We start from the raw sequence: 23478 nt of genomic DNA, 5'->3' as shown, positions 1-23478 counted from the left end.
ACATCCCCAACCCACTTATACAACTCCCCCAGAACTTTCACTGCTCCTATGTTGTAGTCATTCTCAAAATGGTGGCAGTAAATGACACAACTTCGCTTCCAGCTTCCATTTGAGAAGGAATAAAGATCAAACTGCAGAAATATAGGATACTTTTGTGCATGACCCACTGGGAAGGGGAGTTGGATAAGAAAATTGTCTTCTTCTCACACCCCCATGTAGTTGCCCACCTCTGGTTTATACTGTTAAGACTAACATTGGCCCCAAACAAACTTCCTTATATTGCAATATGGCCACTGTACCTTAGATGTGTGTATGTTTAAGGCAAGTAGTTGGGAGGGCACAATTTAAATGTACATTGTTTTTCAGAAAAAGAATAGCAAATCAACAATAGAAGTAATAAATCAAACAAATGTGATGCTGAAATTCACACAATCTTATAACTTCTGTTAAAACTGTGTGTTCCATAACAATAAAAAATCCTCACATTAATATATATACAGTAGAGTCTCACTTATCCAACGTAAACGGGCCGGCAGAACGTTGGATAAGCGAATATGTTGGATAATGAGGAGAGATTAAGGAAAAGCCTATTAAACATCAAAATAGGTTATGATTTTACAAATTAAGCACCAAAACATCATGTTATACAACAAATTTGACAGAAAAAGTAGTTCAATACTCAGTAATGCTATGTAGTAATTACTGCATTTACGAAATTAGCACCAAAATATCATGATGTATTGAAAACATTGACTACAAAAATGCGTTGGATAATCCAGAATGTTGGATAAGCGAATGTTGGATAAGTAAGATTCTACTGTGTGTGTGTGTGTGTGTGTATGTGTATGTGTATGTGTATGTGTGTGTGTGTGTGTGTGTGTGTGTGTGTGTATATATATATATATATACACACACACACACACACACACATTGCCTCTTGCAAAAATGGATACTTGCAGAATCTGATCCTTGTAAATTTATTTCTGACCTGAGCATATCCCTCCTGCAATATTGTGTGAATTAGTATTTAACTCATCCATCACCTCAACTGTTTTGAAAAAAAATCTTGGCTCAAAACTCATATACTAAAATGATGTTTTAAAATGCATACTTTGAGAGAAAATATTATCATATAAAATACATTCTAAATTCATGAAATGTGATTGATCTTGTTAGTTTTTTTAATGCACAATTTAAATAGAATGGGGAAATGTATGAGAAAGTGATATAGATCAGAAGCAGACTGATTTACCTACCTGTGCTTGAAGGAAGTTTTGAAAGCCCATGGTCCACCATGTTCTAGTGGTGTGAAAATGGTGGGGAACATAACACTATGTAGATGTTGGGGGACTCCGTCTCTCATCAACACTACTCAGTGGTCAAAGTGATGGAAGTTGCAGCACACTGACATTTGAAGGGACATGCAGCCCCCATCCCTGCCATATGGGTTTGAGTCAGTGTTTCAGGGCCTCACCAGACTACAAAACCCAAAGATCTATGGGATGGAACCATGGCAGTTAAGTTCAAGTTATAATGTTAAGCTTGTGTAACATGAATAGGATCTAGATGACCTGTATATCTGCCCTATCCAGTGGATAATTTTGACTTTACAGAGAACAGTCCTCTATTTGAGAGACGTCAGAAGCAATTCCTGTATTTCAAAGTGCCTTCTGTTTGAAATGTGATTGAAGAAGGTCCTCTGTTTAAAAGTGTCTTCCATCTGAATGGTTCTTGGTCCAGTTCTGGTTTAAATACAAGGGACCTTATGAAAGAAGAGTAGAGACACACGGCCAGTGTTACTTCCTGCCTAATATCAACCTCCCAGGAGTGTAGTTATGGGGTTAGTAAAAAGGGATGAGGGCATTGCCCCCCACCCCAAGAAAGCTGCCCCTGATGACATTTCCCTTAGTCAACAAATTCTAGCACTGTAGTAATTTAAAACTACAGATGAGCATTTAGAAATTCTGTTTAGGTAACCAAAGGAAAGGAATAGGCAAAGTTACTAATGGATTGTGAACATAGCGAATGTAAGAGTTGCAGGTGTGAATAATTTTCAGAGTCTCACCCTGCAATGCTAGAAATTTAGGGGCAGCAGGACAATTTCTTGGGGGAAGCAGAATCCTAATGGGGGGAACAACAATGTCGCCACCTCCCACAGTTAAACCTAGATGCCTCCTGATTAAGTTTAATCCAGTTAAGCAGAGGCTTCCCACTGCTGGTTTCCCCATTCCTTTGGAAAGAGAAAATCTCCTTGGAACAGGAGACCTGGCAGGGTTTCATACTTCTTGCATCTGCTTTCAAGCTTTCTCAGAACAGGCCTGCAAAGTCTTTTCTGAGGATTCTTCAAGAAGTTTTGGGGAAATTACACAGAATCCCAGGAAAAGAACCTTTTCGTAATCTCTGCATTAGACAAACTTGTCTCTGTGCCCAAGCCCCCAAGGACACCTCTTTAAGCAATGGCAACAGTACTGACTGACAAACCACTGTGCAAAAAGAGACAGATGGCAAAAGAAATATCGAGGAAGAGCTCTGAAGTAAATCAATCAACTCTTGCATTCATTCTTTCTATCTACTCTGTGTTGGAGTTGGGTTTCTGATTCACCTTCTCTTCATTAATATTTGTTGATTATTCAAGATTATGAAAGGAAAATTCTGCCTGATGTACAAAGCAGGAATTAGCTTTCCCCATAGTGTCACAGATGCCCCCCTCATTTCTTGCCATGTGTTCCCGTAACCTGGGACTGTTCCAAATCTTAAATGCACACTGGAAAGCATATCCTTAGGCCAGCTGTGATTTGGTCAGGCTGAAATGAATGAGAGAAAACCAAAAACCAGCACGAAGGGAGGCAAACAATAGGGCTCCTTGTTCAGGCCTGGAAGTGATCTTCCCTCTCCATACTCCACTCCCCATCAAAGCATCCTGCAAAAAGCAAGGTTCTGAGAGGGTTATGCAGTATGCTCTGAGTGAGCCTTCCCTGCCAAAATTACAGTCTTCTGTTTTGGGCAAGACGCCTTGCATGTGAGACCAGAAGAGATTAGGAGCTATTATAGATCATTTGAAATAGGTAGCCAATGCTTTTGCTGCTTATATCTGTCATGATGTTAGCTGTAAAGTGCAGGAGGCTTTTTTCTAAGTCTCTACAACAACGACAAGACTTCTCATGGGAATTCTGGTTTTCACTTTGCCTAGGCAATAGTTTTGAGATAATGCCCAAATCTTTGAAACCAGACTTAATTTCATCTTGGAATTCTACTAATAATATATCTTATACATTATGAGACAAATGTATCCTTTGAGACAAAGAAACAGTAGTCTGCTAGTATTTTGACCTTGGATTTTTAGAAAAGTTTCTAAATATGTCCTTTTCTTCCCTATATCCAGGAGTATGCTTATCAAGCAAGATTAACAGTTTTTTCCTGCCCACACCTCGGGCAGGAAAAAAGAGTAGATGAAACCCCAATATATTTAGGGCATGACTGGAACAATTGTTACAAGGTGTGAAATCTAGAAACATGATAGCATAACAGTTCCCTGAACTACTGGCTCATCTGGAGGAACTTTCAGTCAGCATTTTAAAATGTTTTTGTAAACGTATTCCACTGTTCACCTCTACAACAGAAAATGCCAGATTATTACATCAAAAGTTAATACAGTACTGTATTAGTATATATACTGTATTTACTTTTTAAAGTGCATATATATTTAGAAAAAGGCATGAAAGGGATGGAGATTGGAATCATCTGTAAAAGGCAACATAGAACTATAATGGTTTGTTTTTGCCCTAGTGGAAGAAAGAAAAATATTCTAGAGATTGGGAGGGAAGGTTTCTTGTGCATTCTGCCCTGGATCACTGTAGCCTGTCCCAAACCTGAAACCAGACTAAAAAGCACCCAGAGAACCCATCTCAACAAAGGAAGAGTTGTGCATGATAGCTTGTGGGGCCAGAAAGTGAGCAGAAAGATGGCTCCCTTATTGCTTTGAATACTCCTAGCAGTTTCATGATGCTTTGTGGCATCACAAGGGAGAAAGGGAGAGCCAGTCAATGAGTTTGAACCACTAGTTTAGGCTCATTGACTGGCAAAGGCCATCTGGAGGCCCAGATGTGGTTTCTAGTCTGGTCAGGCTTTGCCTTACTTAAGATGGGGACAGCTGGGAGCCTTGGCCTGAACTTCATCCCACCTTTCCATCCTGTACTTGGTGTGTTTGTGTGAACATGCAGTTGTAAGTTATGCTAATTGTCACAACTTTTGGGAAGTGGTTGGCATGGGTCATGAATGCAGGAAGCATATTTTCAGGTTTGTTGGGGGGGGGGGCTAGGGCAGAACAGGGCTTACACAGGGCAGGCCTGTAACAGTCTTTAGTATTCCTTGGTGACAGGGCGACCACCAAGCGTGGCTGCAGCCCAAGGAGTTCCCCTCCTGCCATTCCTAAGGACTCTACCGTGTTTCCCTGAAAATAAGACAGTGTCTTATATTAATTTTTGCTCCCAAAGATGCGCTAGGTCTTATTTTCAGGGGATGTCTTATTTTTCCATGAAGAAGAATTCACATTGTTGAACAAAAAATGAACATTTATTATATACTGGACAGTAGTTGTCATCACAAACCAACATAACCAGACAAACTCTGAATCTTATCAAGAGTTTCTTGTTACTACCATTATTTTCATGTACAGCTGGTATGTACATTTACCAATCCTGCATGCTCTGGTGTTCTGTTTGGCGGGCATGCTTCCAAACAAAAACTTTGCTAGGTCTTACTTTCAGGGGAGGCCTTATATTTAGCAATTCAGCAAAACTTCTACTAGGTCTTATTTTTCGGGGATGTCTTATTTTCGGGGAAGCAGGGTAGTACTTGGGCTCATTAATCAACAGGTAGGTTTGTCAATGCTCAGATCCAGAGCCATGCAACAGCTAACCCAGTTCTGCTGCTGTAGCCAATAAAGTTGTGGCTTATTTTGTCCAATTCCTTCTGGACATGCATGTGGTTTGGTATTTTTATAGAGTAGCTTGTAGGTGGTTCTGCAACCTGGAGCTGTGATACTCTACCACCTGTTCTGAGACCTTATTCCAAACTACAGATTAGAGGCTAGTGATGTTACGAAGGATAAGGGGAGCCAATGAAGTCTTTTTTCAATAATGGTCCAATTCTGACTAGTTTGGAAAAGGAGGTATTTAAAATCTTCACCACCCAATTGGTCACCCCCTCTCTTACCGCTCTTATCAGCTGGGATGGGCAAAGTTGTAGGGTGCAGTTGAGCCAGCTTCATGCCTCTTGACCACTTGTTCACAAACTGAAAACAATCTGAAACTCCATATATCACTGCCAGACAAATGGTTGCCTCAAGCATCCTGTTAGAATCTGTTTTTTATGCTATGGCGGGGTTCTCATTTTTTGCATCTCACCATCCTAGAATGGAGAGCAAGACTTGGGAGTCCTTTAACCACCCAAGCACTTCCTGTTCTAGAGAAAGGATTGGACTACTGCCATCATCATCATCATCATCATCATCATCATCATCATCATCATCATCATCATCATCACCATCATCACCAGCACCACCTTTATCACGCATGCATGGCACTTTACATTAAAACAAGCAAAAACAATGGGTCTTATTAGAGACATACAATCTAAACATTTTGATTGTTCACTTGGAACATTATTTTTGACTGGGATCTAGAAAGCCTCATACAATCTGAAGGGGATGAGTTTCTATAAGAAATCTCAGAGCATGATCTACTTAGCCCCATTCCCTCATTTTCCCCACCCCCAGTTCATGGAAATGGGATTGCAGCCTGGAGAGTTCCTTTCTACCATATGTGCTTTCTCCTTTTCTCATGTTGGGACCCTGCAGAGTCTTACTATCATATGGCAGAAATAGATCATTAAAACAAAATACTAACTTAGCTCGAAGAAACTACATTTTCAAAGAATTAACCTGTACTTAAACAGCTTTCTCATTCGGTTACAATCAGTGCAGATTTTCTTTTAAAAATGAGCATGTGTGTGCAAAGAGAAGGAGGGAGCCAGGGAGCAAGAAAGTGGGGCGTGGATTAAGCTGGAATGCATTAAGGAAGAATGCCAACGTCTCAGCATATGGAAAACAGACACAAGGGCTATATATAAGACAAGATGACTTGCAATAATTCATGTAATTTTTAAAGGAAAGAAAAAGATAAATTAAAATTCAGGGTTGCTAGGAAAATGAACAAGATGTAATGGAAAAAAACTTCATCTCAGTAAAGAAGTTGGACGCATTTAAGTGAATTGCTGTCAGAAAAGCTGCAAGGAAAAAGACTGCCACATCACTAGCAAATATATTGATAAACAATATGCACACATGATATATTGCTGGATAAATGCTTAACTTTAAGAAAACGTAAAAGAATTTGCAGCACTGAACACTTAGAACATTCACAATATTACACGTATAATCATTATACATGGCACACGTGTGCAACTGGTTGTATCCTTAAGTTTGTTCCACATCCGATCCCAAAGGAAGCCAGAATTTCACAATGTGTCTCAGTTTGTAGCTACCAACCCTGTATGACTGTGAAAATGGGCTTGAAAATATATGGGCAATGCCTGCTGAAAGCTCATCAACCAGAAGGCTCCATAATAAGCAGGATTTCTCATGGTCAAAAGGTATATAGGCCACAGCATAGAAGCCCTTATCTTTATTAACAGGCACAAAATACACAAATACAGCATATATAATTTGCATGATATTTTTATGCATTTTAATAAAAAATCTCCAGTTTGACCAAGCAAGTCAGGCTGTCTGAAATAAATGCAATTTGATAACTCTGGTTCACTCCCAGAGGAAATGGGACATGAACTTAAAACACAATAAACAGACTCCCAGGGCCCCAGTTTTTAATGTTCTATGCTTAATTTTTTAAAGCTCCAAATGCTCATAGATTTGAAACGTTTATGCTGAATCAGCAGAAGACGAGGATTTACTGAAATACATTCCCAAGCAAACAATGGTGAGTCAGATTTGTCCTCAACCTGTTCCTTAGAACTCCTGTTCAGACTCAGCTGGGTCCTCTTTCAGGGCCGTAGCCAGAAATTTTTTTCGGGGGGGGGGGGGGGGATTTGAACCCCTACCCCCCCCCCCACTACAGACCTGTCAATATCTGCTTGAGATAGTGCCTGGAGGGACTCTTATTTTTTTGCGTCTCATAGACTTAGCATGGGGATTTGGTTAACAAGTTAAAATTCATGAGTAAACCAGGGTTTTTTTTAACCTGAAAATTTTCGGGGGTGGTTTGAACCCCTAACCCCCACCCCCCACCCACCACCCACCACCCCCACCCCCGGCTACAGGCCTGTGCTCTTTGTAGATCTGGTAAAGGTCAGGCCTGTCTCTTAAAAGACATAGTGAAAAGGAGCAAATTAGAAAAGGAAATTTAGTGTAAACAGCTCTCTGCATTGTTTCAGCAGCAATTAATGATGTTTGATCGGGTGTATTACACCCCAGGTGCGAATAAACAAGTAATACCATCAAACATAAAATTCAGTGTAGCTAAAAGGACTGAAACACTTGTTCCCACAGATAAGGTGGAAGCTAACAAGGTGTGGTTTGGGTATTGAACTATGATTCTAGAGACCATGGTTCAAATTACTTGGCCATGGAATCCCACTGGGTGACACGGGACAAGTCACTCTCTTGAAGGAAACAAAGACAAGTCCTTTCTGAACAAATAATGCCAAGAAAACTCCATGGCAATGGAGTGACTTAAAGGCATACAACAACAGTAACAACAGTACCTCGAGTTTCTCAGGAAACCCAACCAGCGAACACAATCTAGAATTATAGTCTTTAGAGTGCAATTCAGAAGATTCTGAGATCACAAATAGTTCTGTGTTTACTCATCAACCAGGCAAGCTAAATATTGCTGCACATCTTGAGCCCCTCCTTCGAATTACTACTCTTTTTCTAAATAAAACTATTTATTTTATTTTCATTCATTTGCAATATAACATTGCCTTCTTTGGAATTACCCAAACATATGTCTTAACCTATAAATCAGATCATGCCCAATAACTTGCTTCGTTTTTTCTGTATTAACAGAGTTAACAAGGATCGTCCAATGCTTTGGTTGAAAGGGCACTTTCCACAACTGTTATGATCGGTGTTAATCTCAGTTATCTGTAACGCCACCTCACCTATCTGCTTGAAAGGCCTGCAGTCCTGCCATAGTGTTGCATTATTAGAACAATATTATTCCAAAAAATGCAAATAGATAGACTCTATAAATAAGTTGCCTTCAGGCAGTTGAGGTAATTGAGTCTTTGCAGCCTTCTCTTGCCCGTAAAAATGTTTTTTTCCCCTTTATTTTTTGTGTGTCATGTGACAGGAATTGCTTCTGTATGCCCGTCAACGGTTTACTTTGCTCTGGCACTGTCTGTGTATACAAGGGTAATGAAGTATTTGAAGAACACAAAGCAAATCTGACCAAGCATGGGCTAGAGCATATTTGAAAGCCTACTCCACAGCAATGGAGGCAGCAGAGAAATTGTTCCTTGATGCCACCATTGCATCTGCAAGGCGTTGTCCAGCTGAGCTGTTTTGAGTGGTCAGAGGGCTATTACATAATAATAATAATAATAATAATAATAATAATAATAATAATAATAATACTTTATTTATACCCCGCCACCATCTCCCCAACGGGGACTTGGGGCGGCTAACATGGGGCCATGCCCAGAGCAGTACAATATAATAAAATATAAAAACAGCATACCATAACACAATTAAAAACAATACAATAAATGATAATATACATTACATCAAACCCCCCCCCCCCAAAAAAAAACAGTAATACAAGGGCAGGCCGCATGAACACCAAGATAAAAACTCGGAGTGAGAGGGACAGAGGAAGAGGGACAGAGGAGTACTCCACTGTGGACAGTGCGGGACAGTCTAGAGGATGAGAGTGGGACAGTCTAGAGGATAGATGTTGGGGGGGAGTAACACAGAAATATATAACCGAAATTACTCACCGAAAGCACAGCGGAAGAGCCATGTTTTCAAGTCTTTCCTAAAAGCTAACAGAGTGGGAGCTTGCCTGATTTCAGTGGGTAGTGAATTCCATAGTCGGGGGGCCACAGCAGAAAAGGCCCTTTCCCTTGTACTCACAAGGCGGGCCTGGGATATAGACAGTGGTGATAAAAGGGCCTCCCCGGATGATCGTAAATATCGGGCAGGTTTATGGTAGGAGATACGGTCACGGAGATAGGTGGGTCCCAAACCGTTTAGGGCTTTATAGATGATGGTCTGCACCTTGAATTGGGACCGGAAGATGAACGGCAGCCAGTGGTCCTCAAGCAGAAATCCCTGACCATTCAGCAGTACACTGTGAAGTATTTCTATGGCACTTTGAGATAAAGTCACTCAGATCCATTATGACTTAGATGCGGTTATTGATACAGTTCCAATGGATGTAACTTTGGCTCCTGCTTGCCCAGTGTTGATGGATTCCTTTCAATTTGTGCAGCCTGAGCATGTGGACAGGATCCTTGGAGAGATGAGAGCTACCACATGTATTCTAGATCCTTGCCCTTTCTGGCTGATCATACAGGTCGGGGGGAACTGGCAGAGTGGGTGAAGGTGGTGGTCAGTGCCTCCTTGGAACAAGGCAGAATTCCAAGGCAGTTGTGAGACCCATATTAAACAAAATATCCGTGAACCCCTCCATAATGGACAATTATCGACCAGTGTCCAACCCTCCCTTTCCGAGAAAGGTTTTGGAGTGTATGGTGGCCTCACAACTGGATGAAATGAATTATCTAGATCCATTTCAATTTGGTTTCATGGAAGAGAGACAGCTTTGGCTGCCTTGGTGGATAACCTACTCAGAGAGCTAGACAGGAGGAGTGTGTCCCTTTTAGATCTCCTGGATTCCTCAGCAGCTTTCGATACCATTGACCATGGTATCCTTCTGGGTTGTCTTGCTGGGATGTGACTGGGGGAATTGTCTTATAGTGGCTCCAGTCCTTCTTGGAGGGCCATACCCAGAAGGTGATACTGGGGGACTCCTGTATGAACCCCTGACCGTTAACCTGTGGGGTGCCTCAGGGTTCCATTTTGTCTCCCATGTTGTTTAACATATACATGAAAATGCTGGGAGAGGTCATCTGGAGTTTTGGAGTACAGTGCCACTTATATGACACCCAATTCTACTACTCCTTTCCACCTAAAGCCGAGGAAGCTGTCCTAACCCTAAACCAATAATGGACTGGATGAGGGCAAACAAATTGAAACTTAATCCAGACAAGACAGGGGTACTCCTGGTCAATTGGAAGGCAGATCAGGGAATAGGTCCACAGTTTGGGGGTCCTCCTGGACTTAGTGTGGAACCTGGAGGGCCAGGTGTCTGCAGTGGCTTGAAGTTCTTTGATATCCAGAGTATATTCCAAGGGGAACAAAGTATTTGTTGTGGTTGTGTACCTTCAAGTTGTTTCTGATTAATGGCAACTCTATGTGAACCTGTCACAAGATTTTCTCGGTAATTCAGATGAGATTTGCCATTTCCTTTCTCTGTATCCAAGAGAGTGTGACATGCCCAGGGTTGTGTGAGTTTCCATGGCTGAGCGGGGATTCAAACTCTGGTCTCCCAGAGCCTTAGAAATAGAAAAGGTCTTTGTCTGCTGATAGGATACCACCAAAGGATATAGATGTCTATTCATTTCATTCCTACTTCCAATAATAAATAATTTCAGTGATTTTCTCTCAGTTTTTGGAAACTTTAAACTTTGGTAAACATTGTGCTGCAGCACATGTATATTTATACCACGTTTTTGTGAAGTCCCAAGCTGTGAAGAGTCTTATGGTTGTTTTCCTTTCACTCAGTGGGGTGTCCTGGATATTGGAACACCTCCTTTTTATCATTGTGGATGTGAGTATTAATGAGTATTTTTTAGCTATAGCTTTTTATCGATTATTTTAAAAGTTTTTTGCTTAAATTCCACCATCCAGAAAGTGAGAACACCCATTTCTGATGCTAAGGCTGATACTTCTGTCAAATACAACATTTTTCAGGATCTTACATTCTTTAGCAGATGGAGGTGGGGGTGGAGATGGGGGTATTAGATTTACATAGAACAGTACTACTCTAAAGAGCAAGTATTTAAAGACTTCCTGGAAGAAAACACCTGTACCTTCCTGCTGTGCCCCCTTAAGCTGTTTCTGACTTACTCTTATGGAGAACCTATAATGGGATTTTCTCGACAAGATTCATTCAGAACTGGTTGTATTTGTATTTGTCTGAGACTAAATGAGGATTTGAACCCTGGTTTCTAGAGCTGTAGTCTAATGCTATTTATTGATGTTTTGATATTTTTGTATTACATTATAATGACATTACACTAATGTGTTAATATTACTGCACTGATATTTTAAATACTGGTGTTTTATAAAAAATGTTTAATTTTAAAAATTATTTTAAATTAATTTACTTTGTTTTAATTCAAGTTGTAAAATGCCTTGGGGTTCTATTCAGGAGAAAGGCAGTATAAATTTTAAATACATTTAAACAATGTATAAAATGTATAAAACAACTGCATTTCTGTAGTAACCACAGACACATACATCTTTTGACACTGTATTTAATGTCTCTTCTTTTCAAAGTACACGTCATGCTGAGAGGAAAAAAGACTACAACTGTCCTATAAGTGCTGTTTCCTTGAAGATGAATGAATATGGTACCAATTCCGACTGGTTCCATCATGTGGTGCCAGATATCAAGCAATAAATCAGCTGAGGACAAAGAAAATGGCACAATTTCCTGCACCAGAAGCCTCCGCAGTTTCAATAATTCTTCTGCCAGGTCAGAATGGAAAGCAAGTTTTGATAGCTATTGCCTTGCCAAGAAGCCTCAGAGGGGGAAGAAATGGCGCCAACAAGGGTATTACATATGGAAATATCCACAGAATCAAAGATTGTTACTCAGCTTGAAGAACACAGCATAGGAAATTATGAAAATAAGTTATTTTATTATATAATAAGCAAATCATAGGATAGCTGGAACACTTCCTTAGCTGCAGGTAAAAGAACTTGGATGCAGCTATGAAAAGAAAAACCATGGTAGTGTTTAAATGAACAAGATCCTGTAGAGCACGCATAAGGACCATGTGGTCCTCTAGATGTTGTTGGGCTGAAATATTTAGCATTGGTCACCACTGGCCATTATATTAACTGACAATCTTGCAAAATATGTGACACACAGACTTTACCAAGAAAAACAGAGGAAGTACAGAGTTGCAAGTGACAGAACTAAATTTCCATAAGCTGTAATCACTCTAAATCATTGTGCTGAGATAGCAGGACATATGAGTCACACAAAAGTTTAGTAAGAGGTGTTTTGGAGGACGGCACTCTTCCTTACGAATCTGCTGATCTTTGAGATCTTCTGGAGAGGCCTTTGTCTATGTCACACCACTCTCACAGGTTCACCTGGTAAAGGTATTTTCAGTGGCTGCCCCAAGACCTGGAATGCCATTTCTGGAGAGGTTAGACTGCCCATCTCCCTACTTACTTTCTGTAAGCAGGCGAAGCCTTCTGTTTCATTAGGCCTCTTAGGACAGGTTGTTTAGACAGGGCAGGCTTTGGACAATGTACTGGCAATAAATATAACAGCAATAACAATAACAGCATTTCAGACCGTCTGTACCCCTTGCATTGGATCAAAAGAGATATTAGAATAGTTTTTCCTCCACAATTGTTTTAGTTTCAAAAGGAAAGGGTTAATGGCTATAAGTCTTTGCTCTGGGTTCCTAAGAAAGGATGCTGCTTTCTATTTGTGCAACAGCTAAAGTGTGACCATAAGGATCAGGTCATAAGAAAAGAATAAAATATCAAATTAAGCTACTTTTATCTTGTAGATAAGCAACTGATCAGACTGCAGTGTGTAAGCCTCTATCTTCACCTCCTTCAAGTGGATCTGGGCAATGTATGAGACACTGCTCTTATCACTAAGGATAAAAGTCTAGTGGCCAACTTGTTGACAGCAAAGAAACAACTCCAGATATCTTCTTCCCTGTGGAACCACAGTGTTTGATCTTCTGACCTCGTATCCTGGTATATATATTTGCTTCCAGCCATCCTGATATATTGCTGACATACCAGACATGCTTTTGTCTAACACAACATGATGCCCAAGTCAGGATTTTAATTTATTTATACAGTATATTTTACGTTGACCTTCATTTACAAGCCTAGGGTGGTTTACATTATTAAATTGATACAAAACATAATGCAGACATTTATTAGCACAAAATTAAGGCAAGAAGTTGTTATGATGAGCAAAAAGACAATATATTTAACGTGAAAAAAGGCCTAGGAGTCTCTCCCACTGTTCTTAAAGGAGGCCAGTGGAGCCAGAATTGGCCTAAAAGATATTGCTGCCTGAGGCAGTCAAATTTTTCCACCTATCACCCCTTAACTCCCCTTATAGAAACTAACCTGACAGGGCTTATGTTAGTTAATTTATTCCATGAAATTCAACAGATGCATTATTTTATCTATTGAATCACTTCAGACAAAGGTACAGGAGACTTACGAAAAAAGACAACAGTTCTGGTTAGTGAGAAAATACGTGTAGGAAGACATTCCCACATGACTACTCAGTGGGGGGTTGCATTATCTTGCATGGTAAGCAATACTGGCATTAGAGATGTAAATAATACTCTTTTTCTCACCCTCTATCAAAAAGGGTGTCTCTACACACTTGAAACATCCTACTGAACAAATGGCGAATCACTGAGAGAGGGGCTCGGTGGGTTTGCATAAGATTTTTTTGTAAAAAAAATAATTCATGTTTTCCACAGAAAACAGTGTATTGTTTTCAAACCTGTCTGAATTTTATGATCATCAGCACAAGTCTTGTCATATGTTCCACTACCCTACTTAGTTAGGCTGAGCAATAGATATGAGAGGGCTTTCTGTGCACCAGCACAACAGCAGCAGCAACATAACAGCAACAACAACAACAACAACAACAACTTTATTTTTATACCCCACCTCCATCTCCCCAAAGGGACTCGGGGCGACTTACATGGGGACAAGCTCGATCAACATAGTTAAAATATAACATACTAAAATTCATAAAACAACATCATAATAGAACAATATAAAACAACACGCAACATAAAATATAATCAAACTAACCACCAATGCCCTGAGTAGTAAACAGCTTCTGAGGGGCGGGCTGGTGCAAATCAGTTGCAAGGACAGGGCTGATGGATAAAGTGAAGAAGCCAGATGACAAAATTAGGAATGGAGGGTAATATGAGATAGAGCACTATATTTCTGGGTAGGGAGCAGTAGTAAAGTGCAAGGACTAGACTTTGGGTCATAGATGGGGCCAAAATTATCTGGGGAACTGTCTAATCAAAAGCACAGTGGAACATAAGTCAGGTTAGTGCCATTCATTCTGATTGAATAATTTGAGCATACATAAAACGAATACTCTCTAAATTCCTGAACTTTTGCTGTTAAAAATAATTAAAAAATATCAAAGCCTCGTGCAACAGTACAAGTACTGTAGTTAGCGATTCAGAAATCAGTAGAATTCTGAAACAGAAAAAGGAGTCTCACCTAAGCAAATTATCTGTTAGCAGCTTTGAATTTGCACCTATTATATCAGAGAAGGTCAAGGGTGGGGTGAGATCTGCACTTCTCAGCATCATATATGCCAAGTTCATGCTTCTGGTAACATTTTAAAATTAAATGTATCACTAGAAGAAACTCCTCCTATTCCTTAGAAAACAGAAAGAAAATGGAAACAAACCATCTCAACATTCCCTGGCGGAATGGATTTTGGCATGCTCTTCACAGTTCCAAGTCATGTTTTTCTCTGTTTGAGTATGTCTCCAAAAGGCACACACATAAAAAGGTATGCAGAAAGGGGGGGGGGGGGAGTTAATGTAATTGAAAAATCATTATTTAACTCTTAAAAACCACTCCCATTGCAAAATTTTATGTTTCATTGTACTGCTTTATTTTTTGTTAATTTCCGTCATTATATTTGCAGAGGCAGAGCAGGTATCTAAGGAATGTATTTTGACACTAAATGAACACAAAGTGCAACTTCTGTTTTAAACACATTTAAAGGGACTAAGCTCATGTTGCCAGTTCAAGGGAAGGAGGTTAGGAATACTGGGAGATGAGCAACAAATCCAATCTTTTGCATTCCTTTATCAGTCTCACTTGCTACTAGCAACATAGCAGTATTATAAATAGACGCACCCTGATTTCTACCTGAGTTGCAGGCCCAGCTACTTGGATCCCAGTAATGCTGAATGTGATTCTCAAGTCTCTGTATACAGATGTATAAAGGTGAACAGCACTGAAAGAGTAAAATATGCCCTTCCACCACTGCCGCTCCCCACTTCCCCACAACCTGGAAGAGAGGAATGTATGTACTCCACTGTGTAAGTTGGCCTGTGCACAACTCTCTGAAAGCCAGCTGGGGGAAGGAGGAGCCAGGGCTTTCAGGGCTGCTTCACACTACAAAGGCCTCCTTTGTTATCCCAGCTCTGTTTTAAATATCTGATGACTATTCTGAGCCCTGTCAGTGCCAAATTCCCCTCTTTGCGGCAGACTCTGTACAACAGCACATTGTGGGCAGGCTGGATGGGGAAAGGCTGCTGGTGTGTGGGTATTGCCCATTCCTTTGCTTCTCAGGCAGGTTTGCTCATTGTCTCTACCATCTTTTTTCTTTCTTGTAATCCCCATGATACTACCTGGCTGTTTTAGGAGCAGAAAAAACAGCGCCAGCTCTTCAGAGAGCAGCTTACCCTTACACAGTGTGCCAAGCTGAGTGCAATCATTCTCTTTCAGCTAAGGAAGGCAAAACAGCTCAGGTGTACCCATTCTGCCTGGAACAGCTTTGTTGAAACTGTGTGTACCCATCTCTTTTGTGATACAGACTGGAGATTTCCTAGGGGAAATTGAGTGCAGAATTTGGCGGTGAATCAGGATCTTATATTTCCTTTAAATACACATCCACAATTGGCATGTGCGGGAAATGATTTCTTATACTGCTTCAATCTTCTGATTCAACCAAACCATTTAAAGTAAGGTTATATGAGTTTTTCACATTGTAGTTTTCATCAACACAGTGCAGGTGAGCTTGTGCCACACACAGGAGTAGAAATTCACATACAGAAATATGTGAGAAGTGTGTGTGAGAGAGAGAGAGCACATGCCTTCAAGTTGCCTATTGACTATTGAGCCCTCAGAGGGGTTTTTGCCAGTTCTGTCCTGTGAAATACAGCCTATGCACCCCCTCCCCGTATTTGTTGGTGGTCTCCCATGCTGACCCCACTTAGCTTCCAAGATCAGATGGGATCTGGTGCCTTTAGGACACAATACCCATAAAAGTGCCTAGCAAACACGGACAAGGCTGCTTTGTTCTAGTTTGTTATTTGCAACTTACGAAATTTTTCAAAGCAAGTGAATCTATGTACTGATGTGTGGTACATGGGCACAAATACCCTGTGGATTGGCTGCTCTCATGGTGCAGGGACAATAATCTGGTTCGTAACATCAATAAGACCAAGGAGTTCATAATGGACTACAGAAAGAACAGACCAGAAATCCAGCCCTTTGTCATAAATGGGGACCAAATGGAGGGGGTGGCCAGTTTTAAGTTTCTGGGTGTCACTGTTAAGGAGGATCTGACCTGGAGCACCCATACCGCAGCGTTGGTTAAGAGGGCCTAGCAGAGACTGTACTCCCTGAGACTTCTAAGGAACCAACGACTGCTGGTGACTTTCTACCAATGTGCTATAGAGAGTGTCCTACTGCATCTGTGCGTGGTTTGGTAACTCCATAGCGGCAGACAGAAAGGCGCTTCAAAGGGTAACCACAACTGCACAGAGAATTTGAACAATGGGTTCAAATTACAGGAAAAGAGATTCCACTTGAAAATTAGGCTAAAATGGTAGGTTTATCTTCTTATATATCGTATGGCTCCTTTATCCACCATGCATAATATGAACCCTAATGAAAGGAACAACTTCCACCAGAAATTACTATAGGTAGGTGAAACTTTTGAGTACATGGGTTTTTCATATATCTCTACTTTCAGTATAGGACACTCTTTCACTCAGAATGTGTTGAGAAGCTGCCTCAGGACCTGCACAGTTCTTGTGTGAAAAGACACAATCACCTCTCAGAAAAATGACACATTTTTCACACAATACTCTGAATTCAATGGAAAAATGTGTAGAAAGTGAGCTTTTCTATTGGAAGATCAATAATTACAATGTGGCAAAATTATTGGAACTGCCAACATTTTTATAAAGAAAGAGTGATTTGTTCACACATTTCATCAAACTTAGGATCATTTTATAAAATAAAGCCAAGAGAACCCATGGCAATTAGGATTAGGATGCTCTTTTTCTTGGGTTCAAATAGTTTAAAATGCAACAGGGTGGTACTAGCAAAGAATACAGATTTGCACATTTGCAATTGCAGCCCAAAAGATCAGAGCTAAAGTAGCAAAATCCAGACTTGAGGACAGAAATGGAAATGGTGATGGTTTGGGATGATACAAATCAGACACTGTCATTGTTATGTTGCTGCTATCATAATTTTAAAGAGCTAGTTTTAAATTTTTTAACAAGTTTTAATGTTTATATTGGAAAGTGCTTATAAAGGTTGTACATTACTGATGTCATGGCCTATGGCTAGTACAATAAACTATTCATCATCAGAACTTTGTACATGTTAAGTCACGAAGAAGCATCCAGATGTGACCACTGTTAAAAACAGGATAGTGGGATAGAGATTGGATCCAATCCAGCACATATACTCTTAATATTGTGAACTGTTGTTAAAACTGGATATGTGAGCTCCAAAATGTAAAGGTACTAATCAGGGCAAGTGAATATGATATGAAAGACATTTGTAAGGAAGTAATTAGCACAGAACAGTGCTTTTATCCAATCTCTTTAATATGTAGTAATATCTTTTAATTGCTAAAGCAACATATACATGTCTGATTTGGGGGGGGGGGCAGCAGATGTCAGAAAACCATTCACATTGCAAAGGATCTCAAAAGAATTGCACACTTCCTCTGAAGAAGACAGAAAAGACATGTTTGGTTTGAAGGCATTCATTCCAGGATTTTAGATCTTGAATTCACAGAAACATCCTTTGCATTTAATTTGTTCCCTTGAGGCATTCAAAATGCTGAAACTGGTGCTTCTGTGTGTATGGGGGGGGGGGGGGAACTTTTGGATTTCCAGGTGCACTACTTATGTAAACCTACCTCAGGGCCACGACTCACCTTACACACAAAAATCTGCTTTCATAGAAGCTCCATTTACACCTGTTATTTATTTTGTCAGATTAACAGCCAATATACAAATACAATCAAAATAACTCAATCTATAGAATAAAAGCAACTCATTTTCTCAGGAAGAGTATCCAGATCAACACTCCTGCAGACACTTTCAAATTGCAGAATTCAGTGTTTTGCATGAACAAGTACTCATACTACTCTTGTTTCATGAAGAAATAAGATGGAAAATGAACAGGGTAGGAGCTCTGGATACAGTCCAGGAGTATGCCTTCAACAATACATAATCCAGTTGTTGATTTCTAGTTAGAATATGAAAATAATTCAGTTTTGTGTCCTAGACAGAAAATGTTGCATGAGACTTTTAAAAAAGCAGCTCTTGAGCAGTCAGACTTCGGATAAAAGCATTATACCATAAGTTTGAAATGACCTGAAGGCACACCAACATAAATGATGTAACTAAGACTCAAAGACTTGGTCTAGCAGCTGATGGATAATTTAGATAGTACTAGGAAGCCATCCTATTTTATGACACATCCTTACTTGTATTAAGCCACATGTTATATAAGAACTTTCTTTTTTGAACCCTATTCAGCTTGCAGAAGTTAAACCAGTATCCACAATGTTGCAGATGGATTGTAGTTCATCCTTTAATATCCCCAACTCAGCTATTCTTCATACAGCTAGGGTAACAGGATAAGGAACTCCCCCAAAATGTATAAACAATTTTTTCATGCTGAAAATGGGATGTGACTTCACCAAGAAGGGGGTGGTTAAGTTTCACTAACAGTTCTTTACCTGTCACCAGTCATATCTAAACAAACAATGACATAGAATCATAGCATCATAGAATCATAGAGTTGGAAGAGACCTCACGGACCATCCAGTCTAACCCCTTGCCAAGAAGCATTCAAAGAACCCCGACAGATGGTCATCCAGCCTCTGCTTAAAAGCCTCTAAAGAAGGAGCCTCAACCACAGGCAATGATCCGCACACCTACACATAACGGGTGGGACTTTGGATCCCAACCCCCCCCCCCCCCCCAATTTTAACTCTAGCTTCCTTGTAGCGTGTGGAAAAAATCACTTTTGGAATCCTAGATTTTTCAAAAGTGGCTTTTTGTGTGAAGTGGGGTTTTTTCTCAATGAAAATGGAAGTGGGAGCGCTTGCTGAATGCTAGATACATGTAACTGAACATTCCATACTGTGACCATGGTCATATGAAGGTAACTAAAAGAAAGCAGATGAATGTATCTAAACGGAAATCTACTTTTTTGGGCACTAATGCTTCAAGCACTACAGAAGAAAACATTGGGAAATGTGAGACAGAAGCATTGCTTCTAAAGAGAGTACTTTTAGAGGTTACTACATGACATTACTAGCTGTTTATAAAGTTATATTAGCTGTGAGATCCTTAGAGGGACATCACATAAGGCAACATTTGCTTTTAAAGGATTATTTCTTTCGGGTGGGGGGGGGCATGGATTTCCATATGGAAAAATCACATGTTTTGCAAAAAATGTGTATGTATAAAAAGAAACAAACACCCCTCCTCTTCTTTTGCCCTTTCTTGTTCCTCATAATGTCTTTTCCATTTGCTGCTCCAACTGCATTCTACTCTGCTAGGGAATAAGAAGAAGAGGGATCCAACTGGAACTGACCTACTTGATTTAAAAATATGAAATTTAAATACTGCATGAACCCTTACCATGCTCCATACAACATTTTCTTAGTAGACAGAATTTACAAACATACCAAACTGGCCTCGTGGCATGCTACAGGGATGCATGTTAAGAAGAGGTGTAAAAACTGGATTCCAATATGCCTTAGCCAGTCTGCCTAATCCTAAATATTTGCACTAGCTGGCCTATCTAGCACTGGTCCACAAGCCCAGTTATATGCCATCCCTGCTCTCTAATAGTCAGAAATTCTATCGTATTTGTGTTTTCTTCACATCTCAGTCTTGGCTGAACCAGGTCTAAGAACTGCACTTCATTTCTTTGGGAGGAAAGGCAAGTCTAAGGGAAAGGCAGCAACCATAAACACTGGGAACTGAATAAGAAATTCCTTTAAAAATTACAAATCTATAGAAAGGAAATTTGAAGGGAAGACAGCAGGCATTCCTCCCTTTCATGTACTGAGCCATAAAAAAATCAGAAATACAGACAAACAAGAATCTATCTCTAATGTTTTCCCACTTGACTGCATTTAAGCAGCTTTAACATGGGAATATTACATTTTCTGAACGACTTTCCATCTGGCAAACATTGATTCCTCCACCCTCATGTTTCGATTTTAGCTGCAATTAAAATGCACAGCAGTTTCCCCCTTAGCATCACCAACAGCTTATGCAACACCTGAGCTTGCCAAAACATCTCTGCTTTGCTCATCAGCAGAGCACTAGCCTGTATGTTGATGGAAATAGGACTTGTTACTTAACAAGTTCAAGCAGAGCCAGCAGAGGGAGCACAAAATATTCTTTCTTTAATACACCATGAAAGTAACACACTACCTCTCATTTTCTTGGGAACGGAGTCATTTATTAGAACACAAAGTGTACCCGCTCCCAGCTCTTCTGCAGAAAGAAATCTTAGGGATGAACTCTGAAGTGGAAGGGAGAAAAAGAAAGACAAAAATACAAAACCCGGATGATTCTATTTTTAAACGTCTAAGAGATAAGCACGGTTCTGTGGCAATACAGGCTTGCTAAATACCCACATGGGCAGGATGGAATTTTCCCTGACAGCTTTAAGCAAACCTGAGTCAAGGTTTGAATTGTATTGCAGCAAATTAGATGCTAACTGCAGACTTCCTAAGAAATGATGCATATAAGCTGACCTTTCTGTCTGTGAGAAATGCCGACTTTCTAATAGGAAAAAGTTGGAGAAATGAAGACCTTTCAATATTTCATGGATGAAAATTGAGCTACATGTGGCCAAGAGTGTGGCCAAGCCAGCAAAGGTTATTAAAGATACAAACTAGGAGAGGCTACACCAGTTCGTTTTTGCTTAACACAACAGAAAAAAATCAAAATACTACCCCTCTTTCTCCACTAATTCACTTGTTTATTTCGCATCAAAAGCATTGCATAAATAAAGTTTAAAACTGATAAAATAAAGGGATCACAAGCTGCTAAATAGTTTTAGACCAAAAGGGGCAACAGCGACTGCTTTGTCAGTAGCTTTAAACCAGTGGTTCTCAACCTGTGGTCCCCAGATGTTTTTAGCCTTCAACTCCCAGAAATCCTAACATCTGGTAAACTGGATGGGATTTCTGGAAGTTGTAGGGCAAAAACGTATGGGGACCCCAGGTTAAGACCCACTGCTTTAAACAGTTATTCCTCTGCGCATAAGGCAGGGCATTGTGAGCAAGCATATAGATACTGAGTTGTTTGTTCTGTTCCACAGTCACACGAGGTGAAGGATTCTTCTAGGTCAGTGGTTCTCAACCTGTGGTCCCTAGATGTGTTGGCCTTCCAATCTCAGAAATCCTAATAGCTGATAAACTGGCTGTGATTTCTGGGAGTTGTAGGCCAAAACACTTAGGGACAGGTTGAGAACCACTATTCTAGGTAGTGCCATTTTGTCAGGTTGTATTTTGATCACTAATTGACTGCAATCACACTTTTTAACAGTTTGCATAAACTGAAATCAGTTAAGGACAAAGAATAGCACAAAGTAGCACTGGAGACCAAGAAGCTTAGAGAAGACATATTTTGTTGGACATGCATAAATGAAATCTCAGATAATAATCTCTTGGCTACAGGGGTTGTATTGTCTTCCCAAATGTATAGCAGGTGGAAAGACTGTAAATCAGCAAGTAGAAAATATTCATAACAGTCAACACCAGAGAAATAGCTGAGTTTTAGGAGAAGGAAGATAAAGCCTGCACTGAAATCATTTAAATACCAGTTTCTCTCTATTCAAAATGTATCTTCCAGTCACAGTTTGGACTTAATGGGATATATGACAATTCAAACATGTAACAAATAATCCCCAAAAACCTTGATATAAGAAGCCTGAATAAAAATGTTACATAGCAAACTACCTCTGAATATTTCTTGCTTAAGAAAATCTGATCAGATTAATTTCATGCTCTATTATTAGATGATTTTGTTGTTTGAAAATTGTGCAGTTACTACTAGACTATGATGGCTGTAGCAGTCAGTTGATTTCTTTATAAATAAGATCTGCTACAAGTTCAGAAAAAACTCAAGCTACATGTTTTAGTGTTGCTGGGTGATAAAAGAAGCTTAACATATATTATGCTGAATAGCCCACAAGTGTGAAACATCAGTGTAGCGGTTGGGCCCATACTAAAGACCAATTATTTTTTCCCCTGTTTTTCAGGTTGTGTATACATTTAGAGAACATTATTCCCTGATGTCTCCTGACATTGGAGAAAATGGGAAATATTTCTAGCACTCTGTGTTGCCATGGGAAAAATAGTTAGGGAATTCTAATGTGCATAGGAATAAATCAGATTGTGTGGAAGTTATGTGTGAGGGGGAAAAACCTGGCATTATTTACTTGTCAGTCAAATAAATCATGTTAATTGACCCTTTAAATCAAACAAATATGCTATTAAAATTAAAATATGTACTCATATAAACTGAATATAAATGGAAGTATCTTCTTGAGAGCACTAGGAGAAAATATAAGATAACAAAACAAGCAAAAGCCATCATTCTTCATTACAAGGAAGATAATTACACCTTTAAAAGGAAGGGGTCATCCCCAACCTTTTCATTCTTTATTAGAAAAAAACACCCCAGGCTCACTATTAAAAATAAACTCCTACAGACCAACGATAGTTTTGGTAGATTAATTAATCTGTTGATTAAACCAAATTAAACCTGTAGTCCTACCAGCTTGTTCTTTGTCAAAATGCAGATTTAACCTGAAGGCATTTCCGGAGAGACACATTTTAAAGCCTCAAATGCACTGAATCATTATTCTGAGCACTAAATGGGGAGCAACTACTGAATTCTGCTAGTCCAAAAGATCATCTGGATCCATGCATGGCCAAGTACCAGCAATATGAACCCAGTCATGATGGTATGTCAGACACCATGCTAGGAAACTTCTTTTCATTGAGTATTTTTGGCTGAAGATTTTGTTCTGCATTTTGCACTTATATGTATGATGAAATAAACCAC

At 39.8% G+C, this 23478-nt stretch overlaps 1 protein-coding gene and 1 long non-coding RNA gene across 6 annotated transcripts in view; one reads left to right on the top strand and one right to left on the bottom strand.

The window, feature by feature from the left end:
- The window catches only part of rad51b (RAD51 paralog B), a 397175-nt gene that overhangs the window by 39935 nt on the left and 333762 nt on the right, over positions 1–23478 (bottom strand). The window lies entirely within an intron of this gene.
- On the top strand, positions 4063–18030 carry LOC103279872 (uncharacterized). Of its 2 annotated transcripts, XR_010002023.1 has the most exons (3): positions 4063–4222; positions 11642–11840; positions 12895–18030. It is a non-coding gene; the product is annotated as an uncharacterized LOC103279872 (long non-coding RNA). The 2 variants fall into 2 exon arrangements; XR_010002022.1 differs by lacking the exon at positions 12895–18030 and having other exon boundaries at positions 11642–12880.

This window comes from Anolis carolinensis, chromosome 1 (assembly GCF_035594765.1).
Source record: "Anolis carolinensis isolate JA03-04 chromosome 1, rAnoCar3.1.pri, whole genome shotgun sequence".
NCBI classification, from domain to species: domain Eukaryota; kingdom Metazoa; phylum Chordata; class Lepidosauria; order Squamata; family Dactyloidae; genus Anolis; species Anolis carolinensis.
The sequence above is the reverse complement of the archived record's forward strand: the minus strand, read 5'-3'. Positions and strand labels throughout refer to the sequence as shown.